The 18439-nt window shown below is 38.7% G+C and overlaps 1 long non-coding RNA gene across 3 annotated transcripts in view; it reads left to right on the top strand.

Annotated features, from left to right (window-relative positions):
* Positions 1-18439, top strand: part of LOC110344375 (uncharacterized) — a 77818-nt gene that overhangs the window by 182 nt on the left and 59197 nt on the right. The window lies entirely within an intron of this gene.

Below are 18439 nucleotides of genomic sequence, written 5' to 3'. Positions count from 1 at the left end.
AGGCAGGGGACAGCGGGAAGGGGCGGGGTCGCGTCAGTGTTGCTAGGAAACCAGCGGAGGCGCCAGTTTAGTGGCTAGTCTGGTGGATTGGAGTTGCTCCAGGGGCTGGGTTCAGTAATAGTTTATTTATTAGTGGGGTGCGTGGAGGACAGAGGAGGTCAAGCATATAGATCCTGTTAAGGATCCTTTTGGCCAAGATCAGATTACATTCTTCAGAGGTCTCCAGACACTGTACATTGTATAGTCCTCTCACATCTATTCTAGATGTTTAATTTACAAACTTAAACACTATGCCAAATCATGAAATAGATGTACGGAAGTACAATGAAGTTTTAAAATTTCTTTCCCACGATGACAACTTAAAATTCTTCAGAAAAGTACCGTCCAATAGAATTACTGCCCATGACGAAATTCTTCTAGATATGAGCTAGTCGCAGGTGGGCATTAAGGGCATAAATGTGCTGATGCTGCTGGGGCACATGTAGCCAGTAGTTGTACTGAACAGCTCGGCTTCATGACTTTGTCAATTATCAAAACGCTTTTTTTCCCCAGTGCTTTGCTTTTGCCCATGTCTTAGGCATGTGCTTCATGTGCCAAAATTGTAATCATGCTCTGAGATTCCTTTGATTCCCATGGCATCCTCCCCATCAGTTCTTCTAAACTTCAGCAAAGCTCTTGAAAGCATCCTCATCCTGTCCTCTATCTAGATTTGCCTTAAAAAGGGCATAATATGAATAAACCTTGCCTGACCTCAGAAATTAGCATTTGACATCAGCTAAGTCTTTCTCCATGATCAGGATAGATAATTCGACCCTTTGCACGCATAGAAGGTGAAGATGTACGGATACCAAGGAAATGGACAACTTAACATGAGGCCTAAAAGTCTGCAGGGAGTTCCCCTATACCCCTCCACTCTGACTTTAGTCACTTCCAAGGAACTGCAGTTTCTGGGCAAGATGAAAGTTTATAATAGGCTTCAAAGGAATAAATAGTAAGAGAAGTGCAACTATCAAAGGCAGCTTGGCTAACAACAGCTCCTCAGGAAAACACCAGTGGCTGAAAGGTAAAAGGATTGATTTCATCATAACTGGGGCACAAGAGGTAACGTGATGAAAAATGTTCACATTAGCAAATGGATCTCTATGTTTGTAAAGAGTTTTATTATTTCCAGATTAAACAATAAGCAGACTCATTATGAGTGAAGGGAAAAGTGGGGCACTAAAAGGACTTTTATGATCAATTTGATAATTGACATTTCAAAAAGAGCATCAGGGAAAAATAGAAATGTCAGAGGTTTCTTACGTGTATCATAATTTTATGTAGTTTCCTATTTTTATGCACATAGGACGGCATTATTATCATTTTGAGGCCTAGGGCTCCAAGGGTATCAATCTTGCTCATGTTTTGCATACAGAGTGACTCTGGGGACATTTGCTTGGAAACCTTCAAATAAAACTTGCGCCACCCTCACCATGGCCTTATTTGCTCTTTGTCTCCTTTATTCTTTTGCTCCGATGGACATGAAAATAGAAACAAAGGAGCCCATGAGGGTAAAGGCTCCTGAATACCACAATCCCAGTTATTGCTTTTGTTTTTCTCTATAAGACAGTTTCTTTCCATTTTAGAAGCTGGATTGGGGGGCATCGCTATAGCCTTTATGGAAAACAATTGACATTTTCTTTAAAATATGTAATTTTGTAAGAAAAATAGTGTATTAGTTATCTATGGCAAACTACCCCAAATTAGCAGCTTAATAAACCAATAAACACTTATTATCCCATAGTTTATCTTGGGTCATGAACTTGAGAGCAGTTTAGCTGAGTGGTTATAGTTCACAATCTCTCATGATGCTCCAGGCAAGATGTCATTGGGGGCTGTATCATTTAAGGCTCGCAGCAGCTGTTTGCAAGATGGTCCACTCACGTGACTAGAGGGTCAGTGCTGGCAGTTGGCAGAGGAGGCTTTGCTTTCTCAGCAGTGGAGCTCTCCATTAGGTGCATGAGTTGCCTCTTAACACTGCAGTTGGCTTCTTCCAGACCAAGTGGTCTAAAAAAGAAAAAGACAGAAATCATTCTCTCTTTTATGACTTAGCCCTGACACACACTACCATTTCTATAAATGTGAGAAGGAATACACAATGATGGAAATGGCAGGGGGAAAGAATCATTGGGCACCATCTTGGAGGCTGGCTACTACAAAAGGTATTGGGAAAGGTATTGAATTAGTGTTAGATGTTCAGATTTTCACTTTTAAGATGAAAAACTTGAACTTGCTTCCATAATCATGTTATAATCAGATTTTTTGCTTAAAATAGTTATGCACAATTCCTTTTCAAGACTTTCAATGATGATCTTAAATTCTTGATGGTCACCAATGGCAAGAAGTTTGCTTACACATACAAGTAAAATAAAATTTAAACCCTTTTACAATTATTGAAAAAAATTACCATTGATGTTATATATACAGAATCTAATAGCTCTTTTCTTCTTTGATAAATGATATATTGCAATTTCTTGATATGCTGCCAAAGGATATTGAGTCTAAGTCAACCTTCCACAAAAATTTTTGAAAATAAGGATGGGAATACTAATTTAAGGAACATGTGTGCACTATGAGAATAAGTCTCCTGGCAGCCATCTTGGATGCTACTAAATGAGCATATTGGATGCAAACCAGGACATGTACAGGATACAATGTGGCAGGAGAGCTCAGGCTACTTGTAAGGAGGAGTACATAAGAATGTTAAGAGCTGTATTGTTCATAATGGTAAAATAATGAGAAGCAAACCAAGTGATTCCAACAGTGGAATGGACAAATTATGTTTTATATTATTCATGTAATAAAATAGCATACAGCAGTGCAAATGCGTGGATGATAGCCATATACATCAACATGGTTGAATCATCAAACCTGAATATTAAACCAAAAATGCAAGTTGCAGAATGCATTCAGGGTTCTATTTATTGGAAATTTTAAACAAATTAAACAAAGGAAATTTTGTTAAAGGAACAAATATATGTAAAACACTTTTTAAAAGTAAAGGAATGATTATCATATTTTTTTTTGAGAAGCAGTATCACCATGCTGCCCAGGACTGGAACTTGGGATCCTCCAGGTTCAACCTACCAAGTTGCTGGGATTACAGGTGGGGAAAATGCACTTGGCATGAGACTCAGATTTTGACCACTTCTCAGGAGACCAAAGAAGTGTGAATCAATAGGGGCACATGGATCTTTTAAGTTCCTACTGATGTTTTATTTCTTAACCTGGCTTATGGGTTTTCATTTTTATCATTCTTCTTAAACTGTACACATATATTATGTACTCATTTGTGTACATATGATATCAGTCCAAATTAAAAAAATTAAAAGGAAATATGTCATTCTGTGGGCTCCAAATATTGTGGCGAAATTCATTCTGGTTATGGAAAATAAATGGATTATTATTCATTTTAATGCTCAGAATTCATTATATTTGTGAGATTACAACAAACACTTTTATAATTAAATTTTATAGTGAAGTATATTACTAGTGACTTCTTTATCATCAAATCCTGGAGGTATGTTCAGTCTTTATCTTATTTCATTCCATGGCTCTGTTCAACCCAGTTGACTCCAGATAGTGTAGAAATATTTTATTCTTTTGACTTTATGAAAAACAGTCCCTCAGTTTTTCTCCCTCTGGTGTGGTCACTTCCTCTTGTTCTCTTTGACTACTTTCTCTCTGTCCTTTCAATATTAGTGTTGTTTAGGCATCTACTTCTTATCCTCTAGTCTTCTCACTTTGAATTCTCTCCTTGAGGAATTTATTCACTCAACACCATTCTTCCTTTTCTGCTAGTGGTTCCCACATCCTTATGTTCAGTCCAGACTGGGTAGATGCAAACTTTTAAGGTTACACCTGTTTTCCCCTCAAGCCTCTATAGAGATTTTTCCACTGCTTTCTGGAACATAGTGTGGAAGAGAAGTCTGAAGCTAGCTTGATCTTTGTACCTTGTAGGTAACCATTTGAACACATAAGGATTTTTCCCTCTCCCTGTTTTATTTTTGTAATTTAAAAAAATATGTAGGAGAGAACTAAAGTCACATTGAATCCATTTCTTCCTGAAATTAAAAGAGCTCACTCTGTTCTCATAACGAAACATTTCTTCACAGCAGGAAAAATTATTTTATGGAATCTTGAATTGCTGCTTATTTTCTGTTTGGACTCTCTGGTCTGGTTTTCTGGTGATATAAATTGACAGAATGAGTTAACTGTTATTAGTGGGGAATACATTTTGAGACATTAACTGAAGTTTTTCATTCCTATATGTTTTGATGTTATCCTATGGTTCTCCACACAGTGAGTTAACAATGTTTAATGACTCAGGGGAGTGTGGATACAACCTAAAACTGTGACTCTGAATAGTTTTTAAACACACAAAGAGACGATAGCTGCATGTTATTTATTTACATATATTGTAATGACCAAGCACTTAGAGGGAGAAAGATTCTATGTTGTACTCCTTTGTTTTAATTCTAAGAACTTGGGTTTGAATATATTGAGGAGTGAGTGTCTAGAATGTATTTGCTAAACCATTGATGGATCAGAATGCATGCTGCTATGATGAGCAGGTTTCCTTACAGAGAAGAGTGGAATGGGTAGGAAGGATGGAGAAATAAAGCTGAGGAGTGAGAAAGATCTTGGGTATGGCTGCAGAATTCTTGATCCTTTGAGGTATGTCCAAGTAAGAGGGTGAAATGGCAGTGACTGCAGAAATACGTGAGTATTCCAGACAAGGGGACCCTCGAACTGTGCTTTCCAGTGGAGTCTCAGAAAACTGCAACCACATGAAGAAGCCATACACAGTTTACAGTTTGGTCCCTGATGTTGAGGTAGCAGTGGGAGAAGAACTTTCAGAAAGCAGTCTTTTGATGTTCACATACCTTCAGGGATGGAAGCTGACACACTGTTTTATGAAAGTTTCTGTTTCCAATTCTAGAAGGATGATGAAGGTATATAGGTGAGAAAGGTTAAGCTAGAGGATAGGAGGGAGTGAAATATTACTTTGGTTCCTTCACACACTTAGCAACCATGATGAATATAGGGTGTCAGGAAATTCGACTCACTGCCAGTTATTGGAAATAGAATTCTACTGGAACACAACCGTGCTTACTTCTTTATATAATGTCTATGGTTTTTTTCCCACTAGAAGTACAGAGCTGAATAGTTGTAACCGTGCAGAGAATATATGGCCCCAAACTCTAGAACATTTATTTTTCATTTATTTATTTATTTATTTTTTGGTACTGGGGATCGAACTCGGGACCTTGCACTTGCGAGTCAAGCACCGGAACCACTGAGCTAAATCCCCGGCCCCTCTAGAACATTTATTGTCTTACTCTTTACAGAAAAAGTCTACCAGCCTCTGCTTTACATTAGCAACTACCTAATCTTTTGGTTGGTAACGACTCAGGTGGGGAAGCTATAAAACAACTTCTGTTTCATGAAGTAAAACTCAGTATGTGTAAAATACAAATCCATACACTCTTCTTGTAATGGCTCACATTTTTTGTATAGGAAACTACCACCACTTCCTAGATCACATTCAACCCCACTACCAGTCCAGATACTTCTGCGAGGGTTTAGCAGCCCAGCTCAGTGCCTGAAGCATATGACTCAGCCTAAGCTCCAACCATTGTGTGCTCCTGTCTTAGTCACTAATGTGCAGATGGGTGTGTGATCCCATCAGGAGAGTAGAGTCAAACTCAAACTTTGGTTTGGATGTTGGCGTAAAGGAGGGCTTTCTATTTCCTACTGGGCTTGGACCTAGTGGGACAAAGGCCAAAGCTGATGCAGCAGCGTTGGCTGCATGATGGGAAGGGCTATATGAGAATGGAACAAAGACCCTGGAAGTGGAGCCAAGGGGTGGAGAAGAGAGAGCAGGTCCTGAGGACAGTGTTTGAGCACTAAATCCAGCCTCCACACTGGTCTTTTCATTTGCACAAGCCAGGACTTATCCTCCCCAGGAAGCCAGCTTGAATTCTGTTGTCTGTCCCTCTTAAACAAGAATCACAAATAGAGCAAGTGGCAAGTGAGAAAATTCTTCAAGACATTTGTTGAGAAGAGGGAAGGAACCCTTCAAAGGAGACAGTTGAGAGGAAAAAAACATAAAGGGGATTTTTTTCCTGGGACAATTATTTAGAAGATGTAAAGGGTAGACCTCCAAATTCTTTGCTTTTGAATGAAGGCAGTAAACCAGAAATTAATACAGCCAGATTTCTCTGTCTTTGTTCATTGTTCAGTGTTTAATTCCTGGAAGGATGAAAAATACTTATTTAATTAAACGTGCTAAACAATAACAATCCTTGCTTGCCTTTCACTATACTTGTCTTGGAGAAATATATTATGAAGAGTTGATGAAGCTATTTTTAAAACTGAGTTTCACACACTACTTAATTATAATAATCTATAGAGTATAACTGTGCATTTTCCACCCTAGGATATGGGTAGGCAGATCAAGAAATGCTGTAGAAAACACACCTGGGTTCTTTCTTCAGTTGTGAGGATTCTTTGAGCTTGGGGTGAGCTTTAGTACTTAAATATGGCCTCATTGTTTGGAAAGAAATTATGCTTCTTAGAATCCTAGGGATCCAGGCTTTCTGGTGGTGCTGGGCTTATAAGTTTGTGTAATATATATTCATTTGTGAATTCAAGAGTGAATGAATTAATATATGCATTATCAAATACCTGAAAAATTATGTTCACTTCTGGGCTTCCAGATTGATGGGTGGATCAAGTTATTTCTAGGACACAAGGGCCCATTGTCCACTGAGAGGAGCTGTCCAAGGAGTTAGGGATGAATGCACCATGAATGTGCTGCTCTCTACTCCAGTGATTCTCAACTGTAGCTTCTCCTTAACACCATCTGGGTATCCTGCATGAACAGGCGCTAAGGATGTAGCTCAGTGCCAGAGCATATGCTCAGCATAAAAGAGGTCTTGGGTTCAATCCAACATGAGAATAAAACAATGATTGCCGGACCCTATCCAAGTACAATTAAAGCAGCATCTGGGGTCGAAGGCCAAGTTAAGACTTGGCTTATGTGTTAAAAGATTTCTAGGTGGTTCCAACATGTTGTCAGAGTAGAGAGCTATTGCTCTATTTGGGAAGCCCTTCCTTCTATAGGACCAATAGGAGTAATGATGTCCCTTCCTTTAAAAAAAAAATAATTTGTATAAAATTAATGTATCATTTACTTGCATACACAATTATGAATATAAATGTATATTCATTCTTCCACTTTAAATACAATAGAAAAACTCGAAGGAATGAAAGAAATGGAGTCATATGTTAGAATAAGTTCTGTTACAAGCTCCAGGTGAACATTGAGAATTCATAACAGACTCTTGATTCCTCAGCCTGAGCTGTCTTTACATGGCAGAAAGGCCAGATCAGAGAATCAGAATTTTCTCTCTCTCTCTCTCTGTCTCTCTCTCTCTCTCTCCCTCTCTCTCTGACTTAGTATGTCTTCATCTGTTTCCCTATCTCTTCCTGTTTCCTTTTTTTTCTTCAAATATTCTTATTTACATGAATCTAGAGAGGTGACAGAGGCCTTAAGAGAAGACTAAGTACTACTTCCTCTTGCTCTTTTAAGATCCCCTTCAGATCCAGAGGCCGTGATTAAAATGACTTGCTCTGAAGCAGGAAGGCAATCCCAGCCCTAAGAAGCCCTGTGGCACAATGATTATGTTTGTTTTGATCAGTAGCTGTGCCAGTCATTCTCAAAGTATGGTCCTGGGCAGGAAGGCAGAGAAGCAGCATGTGGAACTTTAAAAAAATGCAATTTTGTGTCCCCACCTCAGCTGTTCTGAAGAGGAAACTGGGGGTGAGCCTAAGCTAATGTGTTTCTTGAAGGCTTTCGGATAATTCTGACTTATGGTGAAGTTTGTCAACCAAGATCCATAGGAGAAATTCTCACTAGCTTCTTATTCAAAGACCTCTGCCTTGGATAAAAGAAAGTCTTCAAATCTCTGAGCTTACAGTAGGTTTTATCCAAGGAAATAATGCTACATGCAGAATGAAACAACTCCAAATCCCAGACACTTGTGTAGAAATAAAGACCATCCAGGTGATAACCAACTGAGCCTATTTAGTCAGAACTTACTGTATGAAGGAAGAAGCCAGTGTTCTTTGTGTTTGGCAGATACCCACTGGCAAGCAAAAGGGTGGGAAAGCACTTGCAGTAGAATAAAGGAATGGTTTCAGATATGCCGTGATTGGAGGTTGTTGGCTTTGAGAAGTCAGAGGGGACCTCACTGGAAGTGGGGTATCCCTGTGATTAGTTAGAGGTGCATAGTTGGCTTTCTGTGGTTGATCCTGAGTTGGAAATAGGGGAAAAATAGGGAAATTCTTAGTTATTAACAGCTATGTTTAAATTTTATATGTCAACTTGCCTGGATTATAGGATACTTGTACATATAGCTGGTAAGCCATTACTGTTGAATGTGTCCATGAGAATATTTTCTAAAAGAGATGAAAATTGGAATTGGGGAACTTATATGAGGCAAATGTCCCTCCCCATTGTGGATGGGCATCATCCAGTCATTTGAGGGTCTAAACATAACACAAAGTTGGATAAGCTTGAATTACCTCTGCCACTGCATGAGCTGGAGTTATCTCCTCACCTCTGTATGGCTGTATGCCTGTTGTTCAGGCCTTCAGACCCAGGCTAGAATCTTTACTATTGGCTCTGTAGCTCTCAGGCCTTCAAAATACACTACCAGTTTTCCCAGGTCTTCAGGTGGCAGAGGGTCTGTCTTGGGAGTTTTGTTTTTACTGGAGAATTCTAATTCTGGAAAATAATACATAATATGGGATATTCTGTCTCCTTGATTCCCCTCCACAACCTGTGTGGTAAAGCAAGCCAAGGTGAAAATCTGTAGAGATTTAGAAAGAAGCTTGGGGATATCAGCAGAGAAAACTCCAGCAATATTTATTGAGTTGAGTTGTGGAGTTTACAGAGCTGTGAGTAGGAAGGCTAAAGGCCTCATGCTCTGAGATGGGGAAGCTTGGGTGTAGATGAGGCACCCTAAAGGCAGGTGGGTTGTATGTGGATGGAAATGGCCTATGGGACTTTGATTTCCCCAGGTGGGAATTATCCTACGTAGGGAAGTGAGTGGGATCAATAGGGTTCAATGAACAATCAATACTTTTGTAGACAATTCTTAAAATAACATTCAAATTTGTTCCAATAAGTGGAAAAGAATAAGCCTATTTTCATGTCCTATGTTTTGACACATGAACAGGCATATAAAATTACATAGAATTTCTCTATAGACAGAATTTATTGAGTGCTTACATGTCATTGGCATGGTTCTCAGCACTACTAAAACTATTCCACCTTCAATGACCTTGCAGAAAGGGCATTATTAGTATCTCCTGCCTATAGATGAAGAAAGGCCCCAAGGATAAGTTACTGCTCAATGTAACTTATTAATTCAGCTGGCAGGTGATGCTGCAGGCAAGTTGATTCCCAAGTCTAAACTTTTAAACACTTCACTAGAATGTCTGCATTTAGGAAAAATAGAATATGAAGAAAATCCTGCACCAAAGATGTAGGATTCATAGTCCTCAGGGTGAGACAGCAGCCTTGGGCACTGTAACATAAATACATGTGACTAAAAACAGCCTGAGAGAAAAGTTGGAAGTGTAGGAGGTGGACAGTTCACATGTGTGAGCAGGGCTTGTAGATGCGGAGGAGAGGTGCCTATTGTTAGAGCTTGTGTCTAGGTGTCTCCCCAAAGCCTCATGCGGTTATAGGTGGAACTTTTCAGAGGTGGCTGGATCTAGAGTGAGTGATGCTGGGATCAAGGGTGTATGACTACCAAATTAGTCCACTGATTGGTTTGGTGTAGTTTTGGGTAGGATTAAGAGTGCCACCCTGGGTGTGAGTGCTACACACTCTAAGGGACAGAAAGAGGGCTAATGTCACTGGTTGTCACTTGCTGCTTGCTACCTTAATGCCTTCTATCTGCCATAAACTGTTTCTTCTCTGCGATGCCCCTCTGCCATGCTGCCCTGCCTTGGGACCAGCCAACTATGAACTGAGACCTCTATAAACAGTGAGCCAAATAAACCTTTCCTCCTTTAACTTTGTGTGTTGGGTGTTTTGTCTCAGCAATGAGAAAAGTAACCAAGGCACTTGTTTTATGTGTGTGTATAAGTATTTGTATATTTACACACACACACACATACACACACATATGAATTCCTTGTCATTGGACACAATGTGTTTATGACCCTGAACTTCACCAAAGAGGAACTAGAAGCAAGTGTATTTTTAACAGCTTTATTTATTTGTAATTAACACCCAACAAATTACCTGTGTGTGAATTATATGATGTGATAGATTTTGACATGTGTATATGCCAATGAAATTATCAACATAATCAAGGCAGTGAACATGCTCATCAAAGTTTCTTGATGCTTAATACCTCACTTTTGCCTTTCTTGACTGCCATCTGACCAGAAACACTGATCTATTTTATATGTCTCTAGATTGTTTACATTCTCTGTAATTTTGTGTAAATGAGATCAAGCAGGCCTGTAATCCCAGCACTCTGGAAGGCTGAGGTAGAAAGATTGCAATTTTGAGCATATCCTGCACAATTTAGGGACTTAAGAAGACCCTATCCCAAAAAATAAAAAGTGAAAAAAAGCAAGCAAGCAGGAAGGAAGGAAGGAAGGAAGGAAGGAAAGGAAGGAAGGAAGGAAGGAAGGAAGGAAGAAAGAGAAAGAAAGAAAAAAGAAAGGAAGGAAGGAAGGAAGGAAGGAAGGAAGGAAGGAAGGAAGAAAGAAAGGCTGTGGATGTAACTTACTGTGAAAGCCCTGGGTTCAATTCCTAGTGCAGCCAAAAACAAAAATGAAAACAAGCCAATGTTATTGTGTGCATCAAAGTCTATTTTGTTTTACTGCTGAATAGTGTGCCCTTGTATGGATTTGCCACATTTGTTTTTGATTCATCTGTTGATGAACATTCAGGCTGTTTTCAGCTTTTGATTATTCTGAGTTTCTGTATACAAGTTTTTGTATGGACATATGCTTTAATTTCTCAGATAAATACTAAGGAGTGGAATGGCTGGATCACATGGTAGATGTGCTTATCTTTGAAAGAAAATCTGCCCAACGAATATGGTTGTACCATTGTGAATTCGAGCCAGCAATGAATAAGAGTTCTAGTTCCCCCACATCCTTGCCAACCATTGCTACGGCAGTCTTTTTAATTTTCACCATTTTAATAGAGCACAACAGTGTCTCACTATGCTTTTATTTTGCATTCCATATTCTTATTTGACATTGATACATATTTTGTAAAGTGTCTCTTCAATATTTTGCCCCTCTTCTGCCTGGGCTGTTTGATTTATTTACTCTGGGGAATTGTTTATATATTTTGGATACAAGTCTTCTATCAGATATATGACTTGCAAGTATTTTTTTTCCCAGGTTGTAACTTGTCCCTTCATCCTGGAAACTCTTTTCAAGAAATAAGCTGGGAGTAATCATATGGCTCACCTTGTCTATTTCTCATCTTGCCAGGGGCTCTGTCATTTGCTGCCTAATATCCAATTTTTTTGAGGCCATTGTTTCATACATATATATGCTTTATGTGAGTGTGTGTGTATATACACACAGTTTTTCACTTCCTTTAGTGGGAGTGTAAATCCAGTAGCAATTATTTTATTTTGGATAAAGGAAAAAGTCCCTGAAAGCAATAGTTTTGAAGTTTTAATTATATAAGGGACACTCTAGACAGGAGGTATAACCATTGCAAATAATGAGATGCTGCACGAATGCAGGATTGTTCAGCATGGTTACTTTCTGAGATAGTAGGAGATTTATGTAGTTAAATGGTTAATCACACATCCCCCATACGCAACCATTTATTGAACTTTTATTGAACTTACTGTGTGTTAAGTGCTTTACATGTTTTAGTTCGTTTTATGTTCACAAAACTCTATGACCGATTACAATTGTAACCTCCATTTTACAAACAAGTTGACTAAAGCAAGAATTTAAATGTGAAGTCTCTAGATAGAAAGTTGCCTAGGTCTCCAGCCAAAGTCTTTCCCATTTTCCTATAGTACCACTTGCCTTTCACAGAGAGATTTCTCCCAAGTGAGTTTTATGCTCACAAGTGGTAGATGACACAGAGAGCATACATGTATTGACTAACATCCTAAAAAATGTGAAAACAGAGAGATCTTGTATTATTCAGTGTGATCAACAAGGCTTATCAGATGAAACAGCATAGGATGGCATTTCAGATCGAAGGTGCTGCTTTATTTGGGCCAAACTGTTTTCTGATGTATGTTGCACAACCCTGTCTAATGATCTTATTTGGGGTTGGAGTTAACCTTGATTTCTGTAGTGAAACAGCAGAGAGTGGAGCTTGACCTAGTGTGGCCTGTAGGCAACCTCATTTTCACTGCCTTGGATTCATCTGTTTCATCTGTTTCTGAGAATAAACTAAAAAATACACCAGTACTGAGAGATGGGTTTTTCACTTTATTGATCTTCATGGGGGTAGCAGATTGGTACAGCTGAGGAAGTAGCCTGTGAAAGTGTTGGCAGAACTGTAGGATTTTTCTATACTCCACTGATTTCCCAGTAAAAGTACACTGATACTCATGGCTGACCATAGCTTGATTATGGCCCAGAAAGTAATGTTTGGCTTCCAAGTAATAGGGAATCATATCTCCTTTTCAGACTCTCTTCTTCTTATGCCCAATGTAGGATAAAAAAAGATGGGCCTCTGATATAAAGGCCAAATTCTAGGACACAGCCCAGTAATAGGGATTAGAACTTTCAAAGGACTTAGACATTGAGTGAACCATAGTGATACCCTTTCTTCACAGGCCTCAAGAAGAAGACAGGGGAAAGATGACTCAGTGGAGAGAGGAGCCCACCAGCTTAATCTCACTGAGGCTAACTACACAGCCCTCTCCCATCTTCCACCTACACCTCCTGCCCCAAGACATACACTTGGGCATGCTTATTCATAGGGTATGCTTATTCACTTATTCACAGTGTTAAATGATACTACACTGGAGTTGTTTTCTAAAAGAAAGCTAAACCATATTCTCTATTTCTCCCTCTTTCATTTCTCCCCCATGGCTAGCATGAACTGATCCAGAGAATGCCTTGAAATGATGTTACCTGGGTTTGCTAACCCCTGGACGTTCTGATTTGGACAACTGTATCCTGAGTTTAAGTCTCTCCCTCTCTTTTATTCTTCCTTCAACTCTTAGTCAAAAGAGTATTCCATGTGTTTTAGCTGGGTTCACTAGAATTCAACATGGCCCAAGACAATAATGAATATTTCTTTCTTTTATTCTCTTCTTGTTGCCTATATTTCTCTCTAAGATTTTGAAATGAGAGGTTGCAGTTTGAGGGAGAGATGGAGGATTTGGCACTTCATCTTTCATCTTGCTGCTGTATTTTCATTGACTGTCACCATAATGTTTTCTTAGTGACACAACTTCTCAGGAGTTTTAGAGCTACTTGGTGTGACCAAATATGGACCCAGTGCAGTCTTCAGAAGCTTTACTGATCTGTGAGGAGGGCAATGTGGAAGCGATGTCCCAAAGCCAGCTCAGTGAACCCAAGTTTTTCAGAGGTTTACATAGATTAGGCTTTGCCAGTATTGTACTAGGAACACTCTTTACTGTAAAAATCTATATCCCATGACCTACTAGGAGGAATGATCTGCCCCCAGTTTTTAATATCCCAGGGAAATTTTTATATCTAAAAGTTCTGGGGTTTTTTTTTTTTTTGAGACAAGATCTTTCTTTGTAGTGCAGAGTGGCCTTGCACTCATATAGCCCAGGCTGACCTCGAATTTGCTGTGATCCTCCTGCCTCAGCCTCCCAAGTTCTGGGATTACAGTCGTGTGTCACTATGCCTGGCTTTTCTAAGAATTCTTGTCCATATTCTTTGGGTTCATGAAATGCCCTGGCCATTCCTCTCAGCTCAAGGGATTACTCATTTATTTGTGCCAGGTCTTTCAAAATTTGAGATGCCACACTAAATATTCAGTATCAGTAGTTAAGAGCTGCTACAGATCTGGGGAAGTAAGGAATCCTGGCATTATTCAATCTGGAGGTTGTGTATTTTAAGTCAATCCGCAAAACCATGGTTCACAGAGATACTGTGTTTATCTAGAACTCACTGGCTTTAGAATGTTTTCTTTTTTAAGTGCATTATTTGACATTGTTTTAAAATTAGCATATTTTTATCATTTAAAATATAAAACATTACACATCCTGAGCTGAATGCTTTGCTGAAGCTAAAAGGTGAAATTAAAATGTAGAGCTAGATGGGGATTATCCTCTCCAGTGCAACACACACCTCACCACTTCCTGAAGTAAGTAACTGTGGTCCTATAAGGGATACAGTAGCAACTGAGCAGACTAAGGAGGCTATGTGCCTTCTAAAGGAGACAGCTGCCACTCATGCTCATTCAGCCCTTTGGCTCCTGTTGCAACACGTAAATAATCTACCCATTTCCCAGCCACGCGTAGGTCTGTACAGGAAAATGAAGAGATCATTAGCAAGTGATAACAACGCTATGTTGGGAACAAAGGAAAAGGGGGTGCAGGTATAAGTAGGATGACTTTTCCTCTTAAAGTGGATGTCCCACAGAGTCCCTCCAAGTTGTACTCCAGTCTACCTGAATTAAGATGGCATCTGTACAAATATTGTGGCTTCTTTATAGAAGATACTGTACCTGACAATGGCTTAAAACATCTGCTATGCAAATTAAGTCCTCTAGCCTAACTCCTTTCAAAATTAAAAATAATATATTTTATTTTTTCCATTAAAAAGTAATGCATGCACCGGGGATTTAGCTTGGTGGTTTCGCTGCCTGCCTAGCAAGCTCAAGGACCCAAGTTTGATCCCCGGTACCAAAAAAAAAAAAAAAAAGTAATGCATGCTCATTATAGAAAATTGGGAAGTTAATAAAAGTAAAAAAAAAATTTAAAAATTACCTAGACTTACTATCATTGTCAGTAATCTGGGGAAATTTTCTTTCAGTCATGTTGCCATACACACACACACACACACACACATAAATATATATATATATATATATATATATACACACATTAATATATGATGATCCTGTGATTTTTTTAACATTACATATACTGATCATTTTCTGAATGTGAATAATGTGTGCTCAATATAGAAGACTATTGAAGACCCCTGCAGTGGATCCTGATCTCCTGCTGGGTGCCACGATGCATGATGAGAAGGAAGACATAGAGATAGAGTTACAGAGACAGAGAGGGGGAACTAGGATGGCTAGTACTTGACAAATAAAGGCTTGACCAATGAAAGGCCCTGGCCAGCCAAAACCATCAATATTTGTTGGTGACACACGTGTAGAGGCTAAGTGTAGTTGCTAGGGATATATTGCTGACACAGGCAAGACTTGTAAAAGAAGAGACAAAGCATTTTCAGATTAGGATGGGAATGGAATTTGGGTAAGAGTCCCTCTGACCTCAGCTGTGTATTATCTCATATGCTTTGGTCAGACTCACTTCTTAAAATAAGTCAATTGCAGGGCTAATTCTTTACATCCTGCACTGCTTACAGCCTGCTTTGGGCATAATCAATGGGGTGATCTGCCCCAGAAGATTAGAAAGCATAGAAAATATAAAGCAATATAATGAAATAACTATACATACATACAATCCAGACTTTTAAGCATAGTGCATACCAGAATAATTACAGTCCTATATAGAAGATAGATGGCAAGGGGGATTTGTGACAAATATAATCTACTCCTAAGTAGTAGTTTGTCTACTTAAGAAACAAAAACAATGATGCAGATCATTTATTGTGATTTTTATATAATAAGAAAATAACTCAGTGTCCTTAAATGACTACTCTACTCCTCTCTGCAAGTAAAATTTTAAGGACAGGAAAAGCTCTGATTTGGTGGATCTCCTGGTATAATACTATCATTTCCCTCGCACTAAATCCATGCTCTATGGTAGAATTCTAATGATCCCTCTACTATACTTCCCTATACTTTCCATAGTCCCTGGGTTAGTCAGCTTTCCATTGCTATGACAAAATATCTCAAAATAACAACTTAAAGAAGGACAGTTTTATTTTGGCTCACAGTTTCAGAGGTTTCAGTCTATGGTCAGCTAGTTCCATTGCTATTAGACCTGTGTTGAGACAGAAACATCAAGGCAGAAAAGAGTGATGAATGTATGTTGCTTAACTTATGGCAGCTAGGAAGCAGAGAGAAAGAGAGCCAGAGAGAAAGGTACCAGGGATAAAATATAGTCCCCAATTCATGGTCCCATGATCCACTCCTTTCAACTAGATCCTGCCTCCTAGTAGCTCATTCACATATCTGATTTAAAAATCCCTTGAGCCCTCACAATTCAAATACTTCTCTAGCCCCACCTCTGAAGATTGCTGCATTGTGGATCATCTTCCTCAACACATGAGGTTTTTTTGTTTTGGTACCAGGGATCGAACTTGGGTCCTTGTGCTTGCAAGGCACGTGGCAGAACCACTGAGCTAAATCCCCTGCCCAACACATGAGTTTTTGAGAGACACTTCATTTTAAATCATAACAGCCCCTCAGTGGCTTATCCTTCTCCTTAAGGTGAGGTTAAATTCCTCAGCAATGGGGCATATGGTAATTTGTCTCCATAAGAGATGGTGTGAGGATTCAGTGAGTTACTGCATGCAAGGTACTGTGGAATATAGCCTAAAGCACAGTAAGCATTGAATAAATGTTGGCTGCCATGTTATGTTATGCCACTTTCATGCTTTCTTCCTCTCACGTGGGACAAGGGTAAAGGTAACTTCTGATTTATATTATTTATTAGCATATTGATGTGATTATTCATATTATTAATAATTATTATATTAATAATCATATTAATATATCAATATGATTATTGAGAAGGAAAACATTTTCTCTCTACAAGTTTCAGTTTGGAAATTAAGAAAGACTACCATTGGTCTGATCTGGTCATGTGTTTATATTGGTGTTTGGGATAGGACTGGAATCCATTGTCAGGAAATATGGGTGATGCAGGATGATGGAGGACAAAGAATCAGATGTTCCTGAATCCCTTCTCCTTTCCATCCTATTTTGTTTTCTCTTGAAGATTTTTCTGTTCTTGATTTTTAAAAGCATGTCTCTTGTCACATATTAAGTATACCATATAGTTACTCACCTGTATTTTATTCTTCTCCCTTAATTCTTTAGCAATACTTTCCATTTTCCTTAATCTGGATCATTTTGCACTGTTCCTATGGCATTGTTCCTGCATAACCATTATGCCAAGCAAGTAAACCTAGGTGCCAGCAATAAGCAACTTTGTCTCTTATTCCCATCTCTTACACTTCAAGTTTTTCTTAGAAAATAAGAAGCCATTAGGTCACTTCTCAACCTTAATAATTAATACATTCAATCTACTACAACATTAACTTCCAAAGTACTGTAAAACTAAAGCTTCTTCTTTGGGCTTGCTTTGGGCTGACCAGCAGCCATGGCGAAAGGGGGCTGCTTCTCCTTTCTCTCTGTCTGAGCTTCCTGTTCTTCTCCTTTCCCCATTTCCTCTCCAGCTTCTTCAACAGGGCATATATGGTAATTGCTACCTATAGAGATGGTGTCATGATTTGATTTCTTAATTATACTTCTCCTGTACCCCCCAACTCTTCCCCATTCCTTTTCTTTCTCTTTCCAGTGTGCACCAGGCTGCCCCTGGGGACTTTGGGAGGGGTGATATTGCAGCAGATTAACTGCAGAAGTAGATATAAGAATCTGGTTTCTTTCTAACAATGTTCTTTCAAGTTGATTAAAGAATGTTGCAAAATTATGAAACAATTTTACCTTCTCACTAATTTTTTTCCAAAACGTAATTATTTCTCATAAAATATGCTATTTATGTTAATGTAGCATGGATGTATTATAAAATGAATTAACAAAAACATTTTATTTATGTATTTATCTTTTATTGACAGCATGATTATACATCTTTACAGGGTACAGTGTGATATTTCAGTACACATATACATTGTGTATTGATCAAAAGATATTTAGATTATCATCTCAAATATTTCTCATTTCTTTACGATGAAAACATTCAGAAGCCTCTATTCTAGCTATTTTGAAGTATGTGATACAATAGCATCGACTACAATCATTTTTTGTGTAATATAAAACCAAACTAATTTCTCCTATGTATTAATAAATATCTTTTATTTTTGGCAAGGCTAGGGATGGAATCCGGGGTTGTACATGTGTTAGGCAAGTGCTGTATCACTGAGCTACACCCTCAACATTAATTTCAAATGTAGTAAATGTATATAGATATGTGCCACACAAGAAAAGTCTTGCTGGGGTCCCCAATACTTGTTAAGA

The sequence above is a fragment of the Heterocephalus glaber genome, unplaced genomic scaffold (assembly GCF_053883595.1).
Source record: "Heterocephalus glaber isolate CG9 unplaced genomic scaffold, H.glaber_assembly_v1.0 deba00001564, whole genome shotgun sequence".
Taxonomy (NCBI): domain Eukaryota; kingdom Metazoa; phylum Chordata; class Mammalia; order Rodentia; family Bathyergidae; genus Heterocephalus; species Heterocephalus glaber.
The sequence above is the reverse complement of the archived record's forward strand: the minus strand, read 5'-3'. Positions and strand labels throughout refer to the sequence as shown.